This window comes from Dendropsophus ebraccatus, chromosome 5 (genome assembly GCF_027789765.1).
Source record: "Dendropsophus ebraccatus isolate aDenEbr1 chromosome 5, aDenEbr1.pat, whole genome shotgun sequence".
NCBI classification, from domain to species: domain Eukaryota; kingdom Metazoa; phylum Chordata; class Amphibia; order Anura; family Hylidae; genus Dendropsophus; species Dendropsophus ebraccatus.
Window position 1 is genome coordinate 67,155,936 of NC_091458.1, and position 24,618 is coordinate 67,180,553.

Genomic DNA, 24,618 nt, shown 5'->3' on the forward strand with positions numbered 1-24,618 from the left:
GAACCAGGCAGCCACCGGCATCTCCACATCAGTGCCGACTGGGTAGTACAACAGAAAAATTTGATTCTCTGTAAGCTCCATTCACTTTAATGGAATTAAGTTGCAAAACCACATCCAAACTAAGGACAGGAGGGTGGTGTTTCTGGAATAAAGTAGCCATATTTTTCCCCTTTAAATAAAAGAAAATTCTAGGTTATATTGAATCCTTGAAGACATTCTTGGAACCAGTTTAACCATAAAGGAGAGTGAATTATAAGTTATAGATTGTAATGGCTATGAGAAATTATACTTACAAAGCAAAAGATAATGGACAGAAGAATTTTCTATTTTGTTTTAATAATAAAAATGGTTGAGAACATTGTTCAATGTACTATGCCACTGTCTGTATAAAAATATTATCTTTATCCAGGTCACGTCAGCATATTACAGTATCTAAAAGGTCAGGAAGAGATTGTCAACGGACAGATCATAAGGCTGATTGTAACATTTTGAGTGAGAAATGCTGTTTTCTACTTTTTTCTCTATTCCTTTTAGAACATCATGCTCTTTAGTTTTCTACACTGCTTGTGCTCATGCATATCAGCTGCTGTGTACATGCTAGACTTTCACTGGGTATATTGATAGGTCCTAGAAAAGGGTGCCATGTTATGTGATCAGATGCCATTAAAAAGGTTTGACCCAATGAAACAATCCCCAATCTGACTATGTAACTGTCACATCTGCAGGGTCACACTGAGCTCTGAGTAGAACCCAGCCCACTGTTCCTGCCTACTTGGATGACCTACCCTAGGTGGCAGTCCCCAACAGGGCCATCAGGAAAAGAATGGTCGACTGTCAAAGTCACAAAACCAGCCATGCAACGATAAGCCTCAAACACAAGTCCAAGTAAGAAGTCAAGGGTCAAAAGCTGAAAGAGCGACATCAGGAATCAAGTCGGAAAATAATACCAGAACCAAAGAACAAGCCGAGGTCATACACATACAGTAGTGCAGTACAAAATCAGAATTCAGTGAACATGAAAACAGTTTAGGAAACACAGGAAATATATTCAGGGAACCCTGGTGATGCAGGTGAGACCAAACAATGATGGCCAGCTATGGAACATTAGCAGCTCATCTAAATCTTCCACCAGATGTAACTCCGAAATGCTAGGCTGCCAGGGATCCCAACTCCCACAACCTGACACTAATGTCTGTATGATTTGACAGACAGTTCACCAATCAGAGGTATCAGTGTTTCCAGACATCTGTGACACAAGACCCAGGTATATTCAGATTAGTGATGAGCAAACTTGCCGAACATTCGGGTACTATTTGACTCCCAGTGGCTAGAGAAGTTGGATGTTGCCCTAGGAAGATGTAGAAAACATAGAGACAACTGCCAAGCGTTCGGCAAGTTCGCTCATCACTAATACAGATCCTTTACTATGATACTTGAGATTTAGCTTGGGGGGTCTCCCTTGTCTCCTGATCATCTATGAGATGTTTCTGCACCTCGACTGGAGTCACCGGTGGTAAATTCAGCTGATTGGACCTAATTTTCAAAGACACAGAACCTGTCTATATAAGGTCTCACTGATGACAATGTATATCAGAGCAAAAACCAAGCCAAGAGGAGGAAGCAGCTACCCATAGAGCACAGAGGCAGGATTGTGTAGATTGAGTTTTAAAAAAGGGGAGAAAAAATATCTGGTGCATTAAAACGTTCCAAGAGCACAGTGGCCTCCATAATTCTTAAGTGGCATTAGGTTAGAACAACAAGGACTCTTCTACTAAGCTGTGCTTAATGCAGACACATGCTACTATATAGACTGGTGTAGACTGCCCACAGCAACCAATCACATAGATTTCTTTTTACTGAAATACCATGCAGTACAATAAATGTTCACACACTCCTACTCCAGCTTGGTCTATAATGTATCTATTATATATATTTAGGCTATGCTCCCACTAGGTAAAAATAAGGGCAAATAAGGGCAATTGTTGCAAAACAACAGCTGTTATTAATGATCATGATCATTAATAATGGCCATTATTTTGCAACAATGGCCATTATAGCCTCAGGTTGTTTTAAAAATAATGACAGTTGTTTGTACAACAATGGCAGTTGATATGAATTACGGCTGTTCCTTTTTATATAGTGTGAACATAGCCTCATAGTGTAATAAATAAAAGAAATTGTAAATACCAATTATATTCATTGTGGCTGTAATGTTAAAATGAAAGTGTTATATGAAATGTTCCCTATCCAAAATGTGCGTTTTTTGGGAAATGGTTAAATTAATGATAAATCACCTTGTGGCTATGTTCTCACTCAGTATTCTGGTCAGTATTTTGCAACCAAAACAGGGAGTGGATTGAAAACACAGAACGCTATTTTCCCACACAATTGAAATTGAGTGGATGGCTGCCATTTAATGGCAAATAATTATCATTATTTAAAACAAAACAATTCCGCCGCTTGTCCGCGCGTTCTTACTTCACTCTCTGCCAGACCTATAGACTCCATTCTATGCACAGGCAAATTCCGCCATCTGCCCAAAGAATTGTCATGTCAATTCTTTGGGGCGGACAGCCGAATCCACCTGACCATAGAATGGAGTCAATGGGATCGGCGGAGAGTGAAGCAGGAGCACAGGGATGGGCGTCAGAATCTGCAGCAAGTTATCCATGTGATTTCCGTAGTGTGCATATACCCTAATAGAACCTTTTTTGAGCCTTTTCTTTGCCAGTGGAGCCAAAGGTCCATTTTAGCTTTCTGCCATTTTACAAATGCAGTGAAGCTGCTGTCCGGTCCATGGCCACTACTGGCATGCCATCTCTCAATACTTGCTGTTGCTTTTGTCTCCCCTGTGATTGCTTGAAATAGTGACAATGTACAGGACACTATCAACCTACATGTTCCTTCTACATACACTTCGCTTGTCAGTCCTTCTTCATATAAACCACAGTGAGCTGGCTTAAGGAACTGTAATAAAACTGTTAAACTGTTAAAATATTCACTTTTTTTTTTTAAGCAAGCCCTCTACAATATTTCTATAATTTATAATGAGATTTTCACTATTACCTTTATATAATCATTTAAACAATATAGGACAGGTTCATTTGTTCCATAGTTTCTGCAGATGGATCATATAGGTTAAATTTTAACCTGTGCAAATGTTTGTTTCCTGTGGTTTTAGGGCATGGCTAATCTGAGCACATACTGTATATAAACGGTGGAGTTGTGGTACATAAATGCAGGTTGAACAACCCTGCAGACAGCATGGTGTACAGTATGAACAACTAAACAAATATAGCAGAAAAAATTGGGTTTACTTTTTCAGTATTTCTGCCTGAGCTAATTTGGTGGGGTTCATTCATACAGGGCTGAAATAACCCACAATGCTTCACCACAAGGACACCACAAAATGAAAGCTGCTGGTATAACTGTGGTTAGTGTGGATATATCACCTATGGAGCTACAAAGGGGTCTCCAAAGCAAGAGGGCATTGTCACAGGACAGTGCTGGGGCCCAGGTCTCCTCTAGGGGCCCAGCTGTTTTCATGGTTCACTCAGCAATGATCGATGCACAAAAGTGTGTCCTGGATTCCTCGGTGAGTTGACCAGTCCCGGCACTCAGTTAGTTGCATGTGCATCTTAAAGGCATACACACAACTGCCAGCTGGCCGGGATTTCCGGCATAGGCAGCATGTCTAACACATGCTGCCTGTGCTGGAAGAAAGCTGAGCTAGGAGAGCTGCAGCAACGGAGGAGCATGTGGTTAGGTGAGTTGCTTTTACTTTTTTTTATTTTGTCTGCACGTAAGAGCTATTTATAAGGGGGACAACACAGAATGGGGCCATCTATAAGGGGGACAGCACTTACGGGGGACATCTATAATGAAGACTAAAGAGAGAGGGGGACCATCTGTAAGGGGCACTACACAGAGGAAGGGCATCTAAAAGAGAGACTAAACAGAGAGGGCCCTATCTGTAAGGGGGACTACATAGAGGGGGCCATCTATAAGGGGGGACTACAAAGAGGGGAGGCGTCTATAAGGAGCCCACTTAGGCCAGTATACATTGCCAAATAGAGAAACAATTCTTTATCAGTTTTTCTCCAGCACACTTGGCCTTGGCCACTAAACCCACCAGACTGAAACCCCATTAAACATTTTTGGAATGGGCTGCATGATCTGCTCGCACTCCAACAAAACTCCACATCAACTGGCAGAGCTGCTGCAGTGGGCATGGGTGGAGTTGAACATAAAGGACGAGAAATGCATTCCCTGACGTCTGCAAGCTGTGGTCACTCTGAAAGGTTGACCAATCCATTATAGAGCACGTGTCCCTAATGCAATGATTACTTGGTGAATAAAGAATATTGGGGGATAAACTGTCTCTTTTATGATGTAACTTTCCTGTGACCACTGCACTGGATTTATTAGATGAATCTGCTGCATCTGAGGCTGACCATGCAACCGAGACTGGAACAGTTTTCAACTTAAATTTCTGCTGTTTGCAGGTGTAAGTTGCAATGAATTTGGTGCATATGGAGGCCATGCCCCCTTCCCACCCACTTGACAAACTTCACGTAGACCAGCAATTTTTTTCCCAACAAAATGGGGGTTAACATAAAAATGTGTTATGAATTCCCCCTTTTATTTTTAGCATTTAGTATTAGGCCAAAACATCAGGAAGCAGCGCAAAGTTTACTCCTCCCACGTTCAATGTGTATTCTGTGTGATTAGGCTATTGCTGCAATAAATACCAATGACATAATATAATGTTATTCTGAGAATGACTGCTTTTATTCTCTGGAGCATGCTGGTGATGCATGTGCAGGGCTGCAGATATCTCACAAACCCTGTGGTTGCCCTGCATACTCCTTTGCAGTCTGCAAATTGCCTTTTGCAATGTAAATGCTTATTTTTCTAGAAAAATAACCGGGTGCCCTGCACTACTGAGCTGGTTATTAGCTCAAACAGCTGTAATAGGGTATGTATCTTGCTTCACACAACTTGGCGTTGATGTAGCTCGCGGTTGTAGTGAATTTTTAGTCTTTTTAAATGTCACATCTAGGGATGGTCCGAACCGAGTTCGGTTCAGGTTCGTACGAACCCGAACTCTCGGTAATGATTCCCGCTGTCTGCCCGCTCTCTTATTTCACATCTAATGTTGATTTCGATTTTGAAAGTTATAACGACAGGTACACTTTAAATCCCACAAGGACAACATCTGCAAAGAGTTTGTATGTTCTCTCTGTGTTTGTGTGGGTTTCCTCCCAAAACATGCAGATTGGTAAATTAACCTCTTAGGGATATATGACGTACCGGTAAGTCATATGTCCCTCCTCCGGGAGCAATCTCCGTGTGTGGTGCCGGCCGGGGTCTGCTCCAAGATGGCGCCGACCCCGGCTGCAGCAGCCGAAATCAAACGAGTGCCGATCTCATTGATCTTTGCTGTATTACTATACAGCAAAGATCTCAATGAGAGATCAAAGTGTATATACTAGAAGTCCCCCAGGGGGGCTTCTAGTATATGTGTAAAAAAGAAAAGTATTGTTATTAGTAAAAAGTCTGAATCACCCCCCTTTTCCCATGTTTTAAATAAAAGTAAATAAATAAGTAAATAAACATGTTTGCTATCGCCACGTGCGTAATCGCCCGAATTATTAATTAATCACATTCCTGATCTCGTATGGTAAACGGCGTAAGCGCAAAAAAATCCCAAAGTGCAAAATTGCGCATTTTTTTGTCACATCAAATCCAGAAAAAATTTAATAAAAAGTGATCAAAAAGTCGTATATGCGCAATCAAGGTACCGATAGAAAGTAAACATCATGGCGCAAAAAATGACACCTCACACAGACCCATAGACCAAAGGATAAAAGCGTTATAAGCATGGGAATGGAGCGATTTTAAGGAACATATATTTGTTTGAATTTTTTACAGGCCATCAGATATAATATAAGTTATACATGTTATATATCGTTGTAATCATAATGACTTGAGGAACATGCGTAACAAGTCAGTTTTACCCCAGGGCGAATGGCATACAAACAAATACCCCCCAAATAAAAGAAATGCGTTTTTTTTTTCAATTTCAGCACACTTTGAATTTTTTTCTGGTTTCGCAGTGTACTTTATGCAAAAATTCAGCCTGTCATTGCAAAGTACAAAATAAGGGCTCATGTGGGTTTCTAGGTGGAAAAATGCAAGTGCTATGGCCTTTAAAACACAAGGAGGAAAAAACGAAAACGCAAAAACGAAAATTGGCCCCGTCCTTAAAGGGTTAGAAGGGTTGTTCACCAGAAGTTTTCTTCTTTCAAATCAACTGGTGCCAGAGATTTGTAATTTATTAAGAAATCCCAAGTCTTCCAGTACTTATCAGCAGCTGTATGTCCTGCAGGAAGTGTTGTTTTCTTTCCATTGTGACACAATGCTCTCTGCTGCCACCTCTGTCCATTGTCAGGAACTGTCCAGAGCAGTAGTAAAACCCCATGGAAAACCTCTCTTGCTCTCCAGACTGAAACAATACACCACTTCCTGCAGGACATAGAGCCAGTAGTGGATTATAATAGGGGCATTTCGGGCGGCAGCCCGGGGCCCTGAGCTCCTGGGGGGTCCATGACCACCCAAAAAGACTTAAACTTTGAGTGGTGTACTGTCTCCTGGCTACACTTCTGCCATGATTTGCAAAAAATCACAGTTTTTTATGCCAATTTTGCACAAATCAGGACATCATGATATTATCTGTCCTGTACTATTAACGCCAGGCTAGTGCTGCCATAGTTACAGTGGGGTGGGGGGGGCCCAGGCTTGGGGAACAGCCCGGGGCCTATGGTAAAGTTAATCCGCCCCTGCATACAGCAGATGATAAAAACTGGATGACGAGATTTTTCAAAAAAAGTAATTTACAAATCTCTGTCACCAGTTGATTTGAAAGAATTTTTTTAGATAAATCTCTCTGTGTAAACACACCCTTAGAGACTCAGGGGTCTTGTCACATACTGAATGGGGCATTTCCCCTTTGGGAAAAATACCCTAAAAAAAAATAATGGAGTGAAAATACCATGAAATCCTCTATATGGGTGGGTTCAGACTGAGGAATTCTCGTGGAAAATGTGACATGACACTTCCGTCAGCTGTCCACCTGCACGGGCACGCGCTTTTCCGCCGGCTCTATAGACACCATTCTATGTGCCGGCGTATTCCGTGATATGCTGAAAGAAGTGACATGACACTTCTTTCAGCGTATAGCGGAATACGCCGGCCCATAGAATGGTGTCTGTGGGGCCGGCGGAAAGGCGCCCAGATGTGCGGGCGGACAGCTGACGGAATTCCGCTGACATTTTCCGTGAGAATTCCTCACTCTGAACCCACCCTATGTGTGACAGCAGGGGGTCTCCCTCTGGGACCACCACAATGTATGAAGATACTTCATACTCAGTATAATAATCCTATCTGATAGTAACTGGCGTCCACTTCTGCAGAAAGGGAAGAAAAGCCGCAGCGCTGGAGAGGTGGCCGTGTGCTGCGTCTCTGTGAGGATTCCCCCCGTGTGAGCGGCGTCATCAGTCCGGAGGAGGCAGGGAACCCCCCAGCTCTGCTGTGTCAGGCAGAGTACAGATGTGTGTGTCAGGGGGAGCGGCCAGAGGGTGTGTACTGCCGCCGCTGGAGCCTCTCCAGCCCTCTGACTAGAGCTGCTTTAATCTTCCCCTCAGACATGTCACCATTATTGTGAGTTGCATTGGTGAAGTTTCACTTCCTGGCAGAGAGTTGCCGTGTTCTCCGCCGCCCCCTCGTCGCCTCAGCCCGTCCTGCGCCTCTTATCTGGCTTTTGTTTTGTTGCCACATCCTGTGAGCAGAGGAGAGAGGAGACCCTGCCAGGAGCTGCCCCTGCCCAGGTAAGTGCCAGGGGACTATGGCCTATACCATGGCTTTTCTATGGGCGGCTGCAATGGGTAATCTAATCATAGGAGATTGCTGACATCTGCTGAATGAAGCCCAGTGGTCAGTGGGAGAGCTATGTGCATGGAGATACAAGACAGGACAGAGCTCTAACCTGCACAACCAGTAAGATTACATAGCAGCAGCTCAGGGCCAGGTATGGGACTACAAGTAGCAGCATGTCTGTAGGGGCTGCAGCCAGGAATGCTTGTGCTGATGTCTGATCTATGGCGGCACCTGGGAATTAGAATAGTTATTTATAGGTAAGTGATAGGATCCGGTGATCAGGATGTGTCCGGTGTGTGACCAAGGGCTCTTCAGCTTGTCAGATGTGTGATCATCCACAGCCGGCTGGCAAGAGAAGTGTAAAAATGATGGTAGTTTTCAATTATTCATATGTGATTGTAGAGCTGTAGATATTGTTAATGCATACAGAAAACTGCGACATATGAACAGGCACAGATAGTGGGCAGGTACAGCGTGTACGTCTATTTAGAATAAATTATTCATTGTGCCCCATTAGGGCGTACATAAGTGATCAGACATGCAGGAATTGCCGATTCAGAGCCCCAATAATAGGCTCCAGCCCTGGACTTGGCAGCTCTTTGTATTCCATGGGTCCAGTGGCCATTGTATATTACTAGATTTCCCCTGCAGTGTTGCTTTACAGTAGTTGGCAGCAGCTTTCCCCAGCAATAACACATTGTGCGGGTCCTAGTAGATGAGTTACCCTGCAGATGAGGGCTGTAAGGTCTGGTTTCCTTCAGCACAGAGTGACGTCTGAGCCAAAGTCTAGGGCACAGGTCCGCAAACTTCTGTACCTTGTGATTGATGTGGTGGTCAGGGCGGAGAAGATACAGTATATACTGTATTCAAAAAGCCATGAAATTTCACACATTGTTGATACATGTTTCAATGTTACATTTCACACTAGTTTTATGGTATACAGACTGGCGGTGATCTGTGCATAGCATATGTCTAATATAGTGCATATAGTCGTAACTCTAGACTGGCCACACAGTATCGGTCACAAGCCATTAGTCCAGGGGCAAAAGGGTTGGATATAGGATGGTAATCCCCTCCACTCTCACATCTGGTGGGGATCTTTGAGGTTGGACCCCCATTATTCCTAGCAGTAAGATAGGAATACCGCTTTAATTAAAACCCTGTCAGTCTTTTATAGAGTGCCTGACGTCGTCAATGGGCATTAACCGTAATCAGGACAGTGGCCATGGTGACCAAGCCCAATAACATACTTTCCTACATGACATTGCCCTGACAGGAATTTATTGCATAACTTATTCATAAACAGAAATGCCGCCGCCTGTTTATACTTGAAAGTCTACAGCCGACGTTGACAGGCGGTCTCAGGACACGTATGTATGAAATGTTCAGTACACGGCTTATACTATCATCTTACTGTATTTCTTTTACTACCTCATTCCATTCACTATACCTGACATGCACATGAAGTCAATGGTTGAACAAGAACAGATCTGGGTGTGTGGTCTGGAAGGAGACCTTGACCATTCCTTGATTCTGGGTTCTATAGATTATGTATAGATCTGCTAGCTATGGGGGTCCGCAACATAAAGGAGCTAATACTGTGTTATGAGGGGAGCTCAGGGATAATTTACTGTATTGGTATCTATGTAGTTTTAATTCTGGTTTTATATACTGAATTCAGGCTGGGCAATCCTCTGTGAGTTCAGCTCTGGACATGTTGCGTTCAAGCATGCTTTGGAGGTGTACATCGGGAAGGTGTCCCTGTATGGGTGGAAGGCTCCCATATATGCTACTGTATAGGCATGCAATACATATGTGGCCTATAGACCTCTATGTTAGAAAAAAAAAATACATACAAAGTATATAGCTGTTTGTTTTTATTGTATTTCTACAAGCATCCAGCAGTCAGGCTTCAATCTGCTGAATAGCAGGGGAAACTATTGTCACTTTATTGCTGCTATAATGGAAAGATGTAAAATGTATGGAAGTCTCATTATAATAATGGGTGGAAATTAGAATGTAAGAGTGATATTGATAAGGGGTAGATAACATGGCTCAGGCAGTGTATATTCTTACAATAAAGGACCTTTAACACAGGCCGATTCAGCCAGGAGAGTTGCTAGAAATGCTCCTTCGGCTGATAATCAGTAAAGTGATAGTCAGTCAAGGAAAACGTCTGATCCTCGGCTGATCGCATCTTTTGGATTGCAGTAAAATTTACGGCTATCAGCTGCACATCTCCCGGTGTATGTATGTTTCCAGATCATCAGCAGTGTATACTTACCTAGTGTGCTGCTGTGTGATCCGGCTCCTCTGTCCTGCTCTCTCTTCAGGCTGCCGCCCCCATCCAGAGTGATTGACAGCCAGAAAAGGCAGGGTCAAAGAGCAGGACAGGAGAACCGGAAAGTGGGATGCCACATCACACAGCAGCACACTAGGTATTGATGCACTGCTGTTGATCTAGAAACTGACATCACAGATATATGCATATCTGTGCTTTCAGATTCCATGGCTACACAAACGATATGAGGACCCTAAATTATGTATGTATCCAGTAGATGCGCATATAGTCACACACAATATTACCATCACATCATGACTTCTACCATTACCACCAAGGGCGGGCAGACTGTAGAGGGCCCCTGTGCAAAAAATCTTCAAAACCCCCCCATAGCTTAAAGTGACCGTCACCCCCTTTTTGCATTCTGACTTCTCTACACAGGTGTAATGGGTAAATTTACCAGTTTTTATACCTTATTTTATATCATACGTTATGGAGCTTGTTCAAGTAAAAAGTGATCTTTATCAACTGCAGATTGTGCCCCTCCGTGACATCATTGGCACATAGGCCCCGCCCCCTCAACACCCATTGGTATGGGCCGACCTAGAGAGGGTGGGGCCTAGACCTTAAGGCCAGCCTGTTTTAATGGTCGGCAAGGGGACGGGGCCTATGTTCCTATGACGTCATGGAGGGGTAGGGCCAATGGTGGCGCTGTGGGCGGGGCTGTTGCACTACTGCTGTGAAGCCCTGCCCACTTAGCCCAATCTGTAGATGATAAAAGATCACTTTTTACTTGAACAAGCACCCTGACGTATGATATAAAATAAGGTATGACAACTGCTAAATTTACCCATTACACCTGTATAGAGAAGTTAGAATGCAAAAATGGGGTGACAGTGTCACTTTAATTGTACTGCCACTCTCTTACCTTATAGGCGCACACAGATATACCTGGGGACCATCAATAAAGAACCAGTGAAAAGCGACATGCTGATGTGGTCCTATCCTGGATAGATCTATATCTGTGACCACAACTCACTTAATAATAACAACAACTACAACTCTCAGAATGCCCTACACTTATGAAGCTCTTAGGGTATGCTGGGAGTTGTAGTTTCTGTAAGTACAACCCCTTGAGTTGTCTGGTCATTGGTACTTTATTTCCCAGCATATCCTAAGGGCTGCAGACTGATAATAAATGCTGAGAGTTGTAGTGTTTGCAGCTGTTGTAGTTGGAGGGTTATAGGTGCAGTGTACACTGGCTGTTTGGTGGGAGATCAGAATACATAGTTGTATAGGAAGTGACCCATGAACAGCACTAATAATGGGATAGGTAAATATCTTCACCACAGAGTGACTAAAACCAGCATACCATTTCTAAAATCCAGAATACTATGACCAGCAACAATACAAATAGTACCAGTACATATTTTCAGCACATCATGACCACCATATATTACTAAATAACATTCACTATACGAAGACCAGTATCCCTCCATACACTTACCCAGGGCCGTTTTAATACATTGGTGGGCCCTGTGCACAGCCCTCAAGAGTGCCCCCCCCTTTCCTTTCGCCCCCCCCACCCCCAGGCTTCAGAGCTCCACACACAGTATTAAGAGCCCAAATACATACAGTAGTTACCTTATAACCAGGGCTGTGGAGTCGGAGTCGTGGAGTTGGAGTCGGAGATAGTTTTGGCTGGAGTCGGAAAAAATTTACTGACTCCGACTCCAGCTTTAAAAAAAAATCCTAGAACAATTAAGAATTGAATTTTGATATGAATTTTATAAGTTTTGCTCATCAATATATATTATGAGCAACATTCTAATAGGACACTGGCCCTATTAGATAAGGGTGGTCGAGGAAAAGTTGTCGGTCACTATTTGGCATTTTTTTTCTGAGCTGGAAGAGTCCATTGTGTGGGTGGAGATCTGTGCTGTTCTCTTCTTGGATGCTGGATGACTGTATATGAGCAGCAGTGTACTATGGAGATATCCCGTGTAATATAGATCAGGAGGAGGAGAACACATAAGTAGCAGTAACCTCTGTCCTCAATGTGGTGTTTTTCTTCAGTGTTCTATGGCTGCAGCTATGTGTGTGTGTGTGTGCGCTATGGCTGCAGTAGGCTGTGTGTGTGTGTGTGTGTGTGTGTGCGCTTATGGGTGCAGCAGGCTGTGTGTGCTATGGCTGCAGCAGGCTGTGTGTGTGCTATGGCTGAAGCAGGCTTTGTGTGTGTGCCCCCACACCCACAGTGACCCCTCTATATCACTGTGTGTGACCCCCTCTATATCACAGGGATCTAGCATTGTTAGCAGTATTTCTGTGTGTATTGTGAATATTTAGTTAGAACATAGAAGATTGTCAACAGGAAAAGACCACCTGCTCATTCTAGTCTAGTTGTGAGTAGTTCAGGACATGGAGGCTGGAGACTGGCTGCATCCACTGCACACACAGGAGAAGCAGCTTTATATCTTTCCTTATATATTCCCTCAGAAATCGCCCCAGGATCATGTAGGACATTAGGGAGAAGCTGCTGAGCCAGTGTCATAAATAACTCCCCTGGTATATGACTGGCCATTTATGAAGGAGCAGGAGTCGGAGGAGAGTCGGAGTTGGAGTCGGAGCTGCGGGTTACCGACTCCACAGCCTTGCTTATAACACTATTTCCACCATATAGTGATTATATATTACATATTACATGAAAACTGCTCTGAACAAAACAGAAAGATATAACCAATGATACCATTACATAATACTGCCACATCATGACCGCTATCACTACAACCCTATAACAGAGTGCAGATACATCCAGTCACTCACAGGGGGCGTCATCTCCGATCAGAGTCTGGCACCTTTTCTTTTTCTCTCCATCCAGCGTGGGCCACCTTGAAGTCTCTCCTGGCTGTGAATCCTCTCTCCAGAATCTGCCAGAGAAAGATTTAAGGCTCCAACACATGAAGTAGTTAGGTCCCCTGTACCCCTATATAGTAGTTACACCCCTCTGTGCCCCCATAGTTTTAAGGTGTCCCTGTGGTATATAGACCCCCGTGTGCTCACCCAGTTATATACAACCCTCCTGTGCGCTCCACCAGTAGTATATAGCCCTCCTGTGCGCTCCCCCACTAGTATATAGACAGCCCCGTGTGCTCCCGCAGTAGTATATAGCCCTCCTGTGCGCTCCCCAGTAGTATATAGCCCCCCTGTGCGCTCTCCCCCAGTATTATATAGCCCCCCCTGTGCGCTCTCCCGAGTAGTATATAGCCCCCTGTGTGCTCCCCAGTAGTATATAGCCCTCCTATGTGCTCTCCAGTAGTATATAGGCCCTCTGTGCTCTCCCCCAATAGTATATAGACCCCCTGTGCTCCCCCAATAGTATATAGCTCTCCTGTGCTCTCCCCCAATAGTATATAGCCCCCCTGTGCTCCCCCAATATTATATAGCCCCCCTGTGCTCTCCTCCAACAGTATATAGCCCCCCTGTGTGCTCCCCCAATAGTATATAGCCCCCTGTGCGCTCCCCCAATAGTATATAGCCCCCCTCAGTGCTCCCCCAGAAGTATATAGCCCCCCTGTGCTCCCCCAATAGTATATAGCCCCCCTGTGCTCTCCCCCAAGTATATAGTGCCCCCTGTGTGCTCCCCAAGTATATAGTGCCCCTGTGTCCTCCCCCAAGTATATAGCGCCCCCCCCGTGTGTTCTCCCAAGTATATATAGCACCCCCCGTGTGCTCCCCCAAGTATATAGCCCCCCCGTGTGCTCCCCAAGGAAGTGCGGCCACAAGAGTGACTGACAGGGAGGAAGCCAATGGCTCTCTCTCTGTCAGTGCTGCTGCTGAAGATAACTGAGTGCTCGTTATAAGCGCTCATAGTTACAATGTACAGAGCAGCCGCAGGCGGGTGGGGGGGCCTGCAGGGGGCGCCATGGATGGGTAAGTAGATTACCCATCCATGGCGCTCCCGCCTGACAGGCTGGCGGCCGGAGCCCTGTGCGACTGCTCTTGTTTCACATAGCAAAGGCCGACCTGCTGGGGGGGGGGGCCTTTAACCAGTGGGCCTGGTGCATGTGCACCTTTTGCCCTCTGGTTATAGCGCCCTGCAATAACCCATATAAAATTAGAAGACCAATGGTAAACAGGCTCTACATATAAGTGATTACAGTGCAGTTACATCCAGTGACTTACAGAGGGTGTCTTTTCTGGAGCCACTCACTTTTCTCTTCTTGCCTGGCCATCATGAAGACCTCTTCTGGTGACATATCCCTCTCCTCTATAGAATCTGTCAGACAAACATTTTAGGTTCTTTGCTCCAGCATCATCTTTACCTCTCCATCTGTATGGCTCAACATTGTAATAGTGCCCACATTGTGCCTCCATGTAGTATAAAGACCCAATTTGGGTAGTACATAGGCCTCTCTATGCCCTCACATTGTAGTGAGACCACCATCTGCGTCCTCATATAATAGTCAGGCCTCACTGTGCGCCCATATAATAGTTCGGCCTCTCTGTATAGTAGTCAGGCACCCCCCACTGCCCCACCCGTGCATCCACATAGTAGTTAGAGCCCTCTGTACCCCACACAGTAGTAAGTCTTCTCTATGCTTCCATATAGTTGTTAGACCCCTTTGTGTCCCCATACAGTAGTTAGGCCCCTCTGTGCACCCATAGAGTAGTATGCCTATGGCTGTATCCATGTTTTCCAGGCAGCCTTAAGACTGAATACAAGTTCTTCAGCCACTGGCAATCAAATGCTGAAGGTTCGCTCATCTCTAATGTTTAACCCCATCTAGTGCACAGGAGCTGCAGGTCAGTATTACATATATTCCTATAGATAACCCTAAAAAGTGTATAGGAACATATGTGATAATATGCTACAGCATATTTTCAGGTCTTTGCAGTGGGGGCGGGGTGTGAGCCCTGCATTGTTAAAAACAGCAGCCTGTATATAGAACATAGGGCTGAGGAGGGGGTAAAGAAGTTAAAGGGGGATCACCAGGTACAGTGTATGTTACTGACTTGAGTGGTCCTCCCAGCTTCTTCCTCCTGGCTATCATGCGTTCTGGCAGCCACAATGCTTGGAGGGCATAATTGTAAATATTAATAGTGGGGGGAGTGGTGATTTTGTCAGAGCCATCTCCTCCCCCACATATCTTGGGTCTGGCATAGTCAGAGGCAGAGGCTGTAAAGCAAAACTCTCTGCCGTGCTGAACACAGATCAAAACAGATGAAGTTAGTTTGACAGACCAGGAAGTAGTCTCTGTAGGAAAGTAAAAAAAATTATAATAAAAAATAATTGTCCAAAATATATCTATACTGCATATCTCATCATACAGTTTATTTAAAAACATTTAAAAAAATGATGGTTGTGTCCCTTTTAACACTGGAAGTTGGGAGTGGAGTGCTGGAGTGCTGCTGGAGGGCGCGAGCTGTCCGTGTATTACTAGGATGGCCATTCATCTCAATGGCTGCCCTGAATTACTGCATTGGATGTAAAAAAAAGTGTTCTAATTCACTGGCAGGAAACAGATGTTGAAAATGATGAGGAATTAAAGCACAGGCTAATAGAATGTTGTAGAGCCGTCCATTACACTGATATCTTGTACAATGAGTTTTCTCTGCGTTCACTTCCCTGCTGCCCTTCTCTGAGACGCTGGCATTCATCGTTCTGCAAGTGACATATCAGGAACATAACCTTGTGCCAGTTTCCCTAGCTCACTGTAATCGAATACTGGCACGCCGCAGTACTGTGCCCTTTATATGGCGCACATTTACTTTTTTATGAATCCGACACAGTTTGTTCAAAGAGACCACCAATGATAGCAGATTACTGTACTCAGTCGTCTCCAAGTAGGTGTCATGGAAAATGAATGGGACAGTAGTCATGCCTATGCATTGCCTTTGCACTCTCATGGAAAACTCAGGTCCCAGTTCTTAAGATTATGGGGGGGTCCCAGGAATCAGACCCCTTCTTACAATTCTCTCCTATTCAGTGAATATGGGATAATGTTTGATGGTGAAAAAAGATGATGTTAAGGTAGAGAAAGATCAGGCGTATTGGATTTCGGCTGTCTGATTCTTTTGTTTCTGAAGAGATAAGCTGCCACCAGATGAGTCTGGCAGCGGCTCATCCCACGTCTATCCGTTCAGAACACACTTGAATGAACTGATGGATCATGTGTATAGAGGGATCAGGAGAGATAGCTGTCAGCCAAATGAACACAGTCACGTGTATTGGTATCATAAGACCATCTAGTCATAGTTTACATCGTCTGATTGTTAGTAAATTTGTTTTGTACTTATGGGGAGGGAGTACATGGATGGATGCAAATAAATGAATAAATAAGCAACATCTCTTGCTACAGACCTGAGAGATCAGACTTTAGCAGACCATTTTGTTTCTCAAATAAAGGGCCTTAAATAAGCTAAATATGCTGCTGTGTGAAGTAGGAAGAGAACCATTTCTAGAGTACCGACATACTTTGACTCGCACTATAAAATGTAATCAAAATTTAAAGGGCCATTCCCATCTGTTGGAATGTACCATTCCTTTATAATTGGTGGGGATCCAACTTCATGGACTCTCATAGATTTAAGAATGAAGGGGCTGCTGCACTACTGCCCCTTCCCAGTCTGAGAAATAAATCAATGGAGCTGTGTACAGCAATTCATGTCTTTCCTAGAATCGGTGAATAAATAGAGATACAACATCACTTTCATGGGACTAAGCCTTCCTTCGGAGTACTCTGAGTAATTACTTCTATTTAAAGAATTTCACGCCAGTACTTATCAGCTGCTGGATGCCCTGCAGGGAATTTTGTTTCCACATGATCTCTGCTGCCACCTCGGTCAGGAACTGTCTAGAGCAGTAGCAAATCCCCATAGAAAACCTCTCCTGCTTTAGACAGCAGATAGCACTGTGTCAGAGTGGTAAGAAAACACCACTTCCTGCAGGGCATACAGCAGCTGATGACTACAGAAACACTTGATCTTTTTGAATAGAAGTAAACTACAAATCTTTCTGAAACTAGCTGAATAAAAACACACTCTAATGCTGGGTTTACACGGAACGATTATCGTGCGAATTTGCATGATAACGATCAAATTCGAACGATAATAGTACAGGTAAACGCGGCGAACGATCGAACGACGAGCGAGAAATCGTTCATTTTGATCTTTTACCTTGTTCTTAAATCGTCGTTCGCAAAAAAAACGCTGATTGTTCCGTGTAAACAGTCGTTCACTGATTTTACCTATGTGCAAGATAGGCTTAAGCAATCGCAAAACGATCGGAAAACGAATTTTCTGTACGATATATCGTTCCATCTAAACGCTGATCGTTATAAAAGAAAAATCGTTACTTAGAAATCGTTAATCGTACGATTGGGCAAATTATTGCTCCGTGTAAACCCAGCATAAGGGTGCGTTTACACAGAAAGATTGATCTGACAGATTTTGGAAGCCAAAGCCAGGAATGGATTTGGATAGGATAAGGGGGAAAAAAAGGAAAAGGCGGGAGGCGGCGCCTCGTGTGATACCGTAGGTACCAATGGATAAAATAGAGAGGCAGATGGGAGGCTCACCTTAAAGCTCCTTGGGCTTGTTGCATATCACCCCTTTAGTGGGGTACTGTGTCTTATGTCAACTTGGCGTCTGTGTTTAGGGCTGCAGCTAGCTGGGAGAGACAGACCGGGATGCTCCCAAAGGGGCCCGTGGAAGTGTAGACAAATGGCAGAAAAGAAAAGGCGTCAAACTCCTAGATGCCAGCGCTGCCTCAGAGGAATCACAGGAACGATGATAGTAATATTTGAAAGGCTTATTTGGAAATGCACAGAGTAATTACGCGTTTCAAAAGCATACGCTTTCTTCCTCAGATAGTTTGCAATGGATTTAAAAAGAGGATAGATACCAGTCTTTCCTTTATGACCTGATCCCTGTTTATAGCCTGCTCTTGGTTTTGGCTTCAAAGATCTGTCAGATAAGTCTGTCTGTGTAAACGCTCCATAAGGGTGTGTTCACACCTACAGGATCTGCAGCGGATTTTCATGCTGCAAGTTTGCAGCTCCCGATCGCAGCACCGCCCCCCCCCCCCCCCTCGCATGCCTGATCGCAGCCCCAGCCCAGAGCATAGATCGCCTGCTCGGGCCATGGCTGTGAGATGCTTCCGGCTCCCCTGCACGGCAGCACTGATGCTGATGGGCAGCAAGAGGAGTCGGGAGCATTACATAGCTACGGCCCGAGCAGGTGATGTATGCTCGGGGCTGCGATGGGGGGGGCCGGGGCGGCGATCGGGCATGTGGGGGGGCCGGGGCGGCGATCGGGCGAGAGGGGGTTTTAAGGGGGCCGGGGCTGTAAGCTGCAGGCGGCCGGCGGTGGTGCAGGGGTTAAAGGGGCCAGGTCCCATACACGCAGCAGATCGGCTGCGTGTATGGGACCCATTGAGCTTTACAGTACAGGACCCGCAGCTGATTTCGCTGCCAACTCGCAGCATGAAAATCCGCTGCGGATCCGATAGGTGTGAAGGCACCCTAGATCACAGATGCAGAGCAGTTTTCTCGCTGTGAATTTAGAGAACTCTGCTACTAATCCTTTTTGACAATTTTGCAAAATCGCATCAGGCTATGCATTCAGTGTTTCCCCCCCAAGTAATATTGAAATTTTTTCCTCCAATAGACTTTTATAGGAAGGGAAAAGACACCAGAAAAATGTCATGTCTGGATTCATATTGGTGTTTTTTCTTCAATGCAGATCCTGGAATCACGATAAAAAAATAATCACAACTTTAAATGAAAAGAAGAAGCAAACGGATATAACGTCACAAATGCACCATACTAATTTACACTTAAATGACAGAAAAAAAACACCAAAAGCAGGAAAGCTTTCTGGCACTTCTTTGGGCATTTTTGGTGCCGTTTAAATAATGCAGTGCAAAATTTTTGTCTAAGGAGACTTGGGAGGTCAAGTACAATGTATTATATTATCCCCGCCCCCCCCTACCCCTCAGGAGACAGTCCTCATTGCATATTGATCAAGTCTTGTATTAGGGCAGGAAAAGAGAGAAAAACATGCGGAGGAGCGCACATCGCGTAATACCTGTGGTGTAGCTGTAGGTCCTAAATGGTTAGCTAGGACTCTCACCTTGTAGGCACTTGGACTTTGTTTAGCTCACCCCAGCAAACTGGATACACAGGTCAAGGAGTACAGCTGCTGGCCATTGAGTTGGGACGTCCAGGATAATTCCAATAATGGGGCCTGTCCAGTCTATACAAACAGAAGCAACCAAAAGGGTCGATCTCAGCAGATGGTGCTGTCTAGTAAAACTCCAAACCAAAACCAGCTAATACGTTTCAGGAAGGATTCCCTTCTTCGGATCCAAGATTATCAATGGATCCAGTATCCAAACATACTCTTGCATCTGATGAAGGGATTCTTCCTGAAACGCATTATCTGTTTTGTAAAGTATCAGTTTATTTGTTTTAAATGAATCCACTGTTTTTATAGCTAAATGCTGGTTTTAGTTTGGAGTATTATTGGGCAGCACCATCTGCTGAGATCCACCCTTTAGCTTGCTTCTGTTTGAAAACTTGTAATAGGTAGAGTAAACAAGCGCCAATCTACAAGACGGCATGTGTCAGGTTATCTACTAGGACCCTAAGCAGACTTGTCATCTGCCAAAATGTTGTCTTTGGAATAATAATAATCATCATCACTTGACAACATGCAAATCTTTAAAAATTGTAATTGTTCTGAGCAGCATCAATAATTTCACAGGAAATAAACCCTAAAAATATAAGTATTATTAAGAGCGCCTTATGGAGCAGCGAATGGAAAGGCAGAAGCACTGAGTGTTTGATATATTATCTAATAATAAGAACATCTGCTTCCAGATAAATGAGAGTGATAAAAACGGCATTTAATATCATTACACAAAAGAACATATGGCTAAAAATACATGACTGACGACGCAATAATGTGAAAATCTATTCACAGAATAAAAAAACATTTTATTTTAATCTGAAAAGTAGGAAGATGGTGCAGAGTGTTATGTATTAAAAAAAAACTCAGTAAGTTGCCTTTTAGGCTACTGGATTCTATGAAATCCAATATGAAAGCAGCACTTTGTGCTGTAAGTTTCATTTCATCTAAAATGAAAAGATTGCCTTCACTTAAAACAAAAATTGACATCTCGCACAGGTATGTGAAAAGTTTTTATCAGTCAGGGTCTTGGTAAATAGACCCTCACTAACTACTAAATAGGGCCAGGAGAAGTATATCGCTGAGTACTTTGTCTCATTGTTGGAGTTGGGCACCATAGATTTACGGTGTGTTTACACAGACAGATTTATCTGACAGATTTTTGAAGCCAAAGCCAGGAACAGACTAAAAACAGTCATAAAGGAAATAAAGGAAAAACTGAAATTTTTCCTCTTTTCAAATCCATTCCTTGCTTTGGCTTTTAAAATCTGCAAGATAAATCTGTCTGTGTAAACGCACCATACCAATGACACTCGACTTTGAACCAGATTGGGAGGGCAGTAAGCCGGGGAGTGAAGTGTTCAGCCTTGTGCTTCTCCCAGCCCATCTCTATATATTGACATCCTTCCAAACTTTTCATGCTTAACAGGCATAAATTATTAATTTTTTTTGCCAGTAAAAATTATTTTTTTTTAAATAACCAACAAAAATGTGATCATGAACTTACACTTCACATGCCTGCAAGATAACATTAGGTAACTGAAGGCCATTGCCTAGGATATGTCTGTAATATTGTTAGCCATTGCTAGATACCTTTGCCGCTAATACCTTCAGCTCAATACAGCAATGACAGCATGTGAACAGCAGCAAAATATGTTGGGCAACAAGCGTCAGTGCAGCGGATTTGTAATTGTTCTTCCAAGTTCCGGTCCTTGTTCTTTCACATGGCAGGTATTAATTTTGTGACTGGAACATGCCATTTTCTTACTCTAATTGGCAGGGAATACAAAGTTTTTACCTATCACATAGACACAGTAAACCACTGTTCTTTTTGGAGGTGTGATGATAATATCCGACTTTATACTATAACAGGACTGGAAATTATTAAGAGCCAAGTAGCCAATTTGGCTGTTATATATTTTCTTTGCATTCTTTGTTTTTGTGGGTTAAATTTCTCTTTGTCACCTGAAAATAAAATCTAGTAATGTTTATCCTGGATACATTATATGAAATAAGTGCCTTTGTCTGTACATTATGTGTAATAGGGCACATGTAATCTGTACATTGTATGAACCTGATTGTTGACAGAGATATGACAAGGAAATTGAACAGCTACAGCTGAATACATATGTATTAATGCAAGGTAGCTTTTAGGATCCCTGCTTGCTGTCACTCAAAGCTCTGTCTTTTAAAGGGAACCTGTCAGCACATAGATCCTACCAGTGGTGCTGGCAGTGTGCTGTAGCTGGCAGTCCCCTAGTGAGCATGTTACTCTTTGGCACACCTCACCCCTCCTTCCTCCTCCCTCTTCTTCATGAATAATCAATGCTGCCTGGCCTCCTGCTCACTCGTGCTGTCAGCCCGTGTTTCTGAGTGTTAATTTTAGACAAAAAGGGGGAGATTTATCAAACGGATGTAAAGTAGAATTGTCTTAGTTGCCCCTAGCAACCTATCAGATTCCATTTTTCATTCCTCACAGATTCTTTGAAAAATGAAATGTGGAATCTGATTGGTTGCTAGGGGCAACTAAGACAATTCTACTTTACACCAGTTTGATAGATCTCCCCCAAAGTGCCTAGGCTGCTATCAGATGTAGTTGAATGTCCTAGCCTGTTTTCGAGTTGTGGTCTTGGGGTAAATTATCTGCCTTAAGGCCAACAACAGTTTTTTTTAGCTGAGTGTGATTCCCCTGTTTTAAATGTAATAGAATTTTTTTTTTCCTTTTTTTTCTCATTATTTTATTATTTTTAAATGTGCAAAGAATTAAGGCCCTAATCTGTTTTGAAATTCAGTTTTTTTATACAGTGATGAGAAAAAATATAACTATATTTCATTTCCATCAGGGGAATTGAACCCAGTAAAAAAAAACTGTGCTTGTTTTCTAGACAAGTGAGTTACCATCAGACCACAGCTCGAACACAGTTAAGTTTGGAGATTCAAGTATATCTGATTGCAGATCAGTCCTCTGTAGACAGTTTATGTCTGAAATAAACACTCAGAGAAACAGCAGGGGGCCAGGAAGCAGAGATTATTCATGCTGAAGAGGGGGGAGGAGGGAGTGGTGAGGTGTGCTAGAGTGTGGCACAAACGCTGAGCCACAACTCTTCATTACAGTAGGAGACCCGAGATTGTGCATAATCCACTCCACGGACAAATTACCAAAAGGTAATGAAGGAATGATGCGCTCCAAGAATGCAGAGCCATAGGCCATAACAGCACTGCGTGCTGAGAGGCAGAAAGCCGTGACCGCCCAGATAACTAGTTGCCGCCCTTCTCCCGGCTTTGAGTGCCAAAATAAAACTTCTTTTCCCAGATAGCCTTGGGGAACTGCACAGTAGATCTATACTGTGAAACTAGTAGAATATCAGAACAATCGTGCTGATTGGTTCCCTTTAAAGGGAATCTGTCGGCTCTATATTATGCTCAGAGATGCTGACAAACAGATAAACAAGTGATATAACAAGTGAAATAACAAGTCCAGCTATGGATTAGTCAGGAGGTCTGTTATCCACTAATTTAGCTGACCCAGTGGTCAGTTACAACACTCACTGATTACTCAGACCACAGTAGGACCTAAAGTAAAAAAACAAAGCTATAAAACAATGTTGTACTAAGTTCAGGAGTCATAGAGGTTGTGCTGAGCTGCAGCATGCATGCCTCTTTTCTCTTTTACATAATACGAAAAAATGTGTGGTATAATCGGTAGTCTGATCTACCCAACGATATTACCTTATTCTTGCAGCACTTCCATCAGGATAAATTTGTCCTTCTGTGATTAGAAAGACACATACTCACAGTATATACTTTCCATTGCTTTATTTTTCTTTTGCAAGGTATATCGCAATCATAGATCACAGGCTGAGTAATTCCATGAACACATGCCAAACACTATGGCCTCCCGCCGGACGTTTCAGGGGACGGGACTCCTCCTTCCTCATATTGTATTACCGGATTTGTGGAAGTCTGGACTGTGTGGATTTGGATCAGTATCCTATGAAGTGCGATGTTGGTTGTTTGTTTAAAGTGTCTTTTCTCTTTTACCCCTTCTTTCTCTGCATAACTGATGTACAAGACTCAGTGCTGGTAGCCAAACCCCATACATTAATCATGCAGGGCAGGGAGAAGACATGCACACTGCAGCTTGGCCTCTGTGGCTCTTGAGCCTAGAAGTAGAACATAATTTTTTTAATTTTGTAAACACTCATCAGCAAAAAGAAATATATTATTTGTTTTATCTATCTGCCCATGTCTGCACCTCTGAGCATGATATGGAGCTGACAGATTCCCTTTAACAAGCCATGCAGCTGTTTATCTATTACATGATGGATTATTATTCCCTAGAACAATAAAGGCTCCTTGGGTATATTAGAAAACGGAATAACATTTCATTTTACAGGGAATACCACGTGGTTGCTAAAACCAGAAAATGGGTAAATGGATGTAATCGGAACAGACTTTGTTTGCCTTCTATGTCTGTGTTTTGGAATAAGTGATGGGCAGTTAGCACACCATAACATTAGGAGGGGTATAGGCATGAATTCACAAGTAGCAGATTTGATGCAGAAATTCCATGCGAATGGGCTTGTGTCTGCAGTACATGTATTTCTGCAAACCTCATAATCAGGACCCTGATTTACGGACAGAAAAAGAACCCATGGGTCTCAATGTGCTTGTCTACACATCTGTTTTGAAAATGAATCCATTTTTGGCCACCTTTTGTTGCTCAAAAAAGACTTGCACTTGTGCAGTCTGTTTTTGAAGAACAGAGGCTCCAATAGAAAGTCAGTGGAGAACATGTATGAAGACCGGCGTTAGAGTAGATCTTAAATAAAGCCCTGCCACCTTTTTCCTGAGCCGATATACTAAGAGGCACACACCTCTTAGGAAGTTCGGCCGTGCGTAAGAAGTCTGCACATGGTTCCAGCAAGCAGGCGAAATCATGATAAATCACGCGCAGGAGGAAGCCATGCTTCCTCCCCACCATGCCGCCACCCCCCATCCCCAAGCAGGGGATAAAGCAAGCATATGCCAAGGAGAACGGGCAAATCTGCGCTTTCTCTCTGGCGTACACCAGGGGTGCAGCCTTCGTAGATGTCCCCCATTGAATTTAGTTTTAGTGCATGATATATGGATGCGCCATCTGTGTCCCATCTGTTTTTACTGAAGCAGTACCCAGCTAGCCCTAGGCAGGCTCCACCTTGTGGCCATTT

General features: G+C 43.6%; 1 protein-coding gene across 3 annotated transcripts in view; it reads left to right on the forward strand.

Annotated features, from left to right (window-relative positions):
- Nucleotides 1–7,622: 7,622 nt before the first annotated feature.
- The window catches only part of DGKA (diacylglycerol kinase alpha), a 133,520-nt gene continuing 116,524 nt past the window's right edge, over nt 7,623–24,618 (forward strand). For 2 of the 3 annotated variants that reach the window (XM_069970484.1, XM_069970486.1), the window contains exon 1: nt 7,623–7,889. The gene's annotated coding sequence lies outside the window, so the exon portion shown is untranslated. Of the gene's footprint in view, nt 7,890–9,287; nt 9,309–24,618 lie in introns of those variants that run through there. The other variant, XM_069970485.1, reaches the window with a different exon arrangement.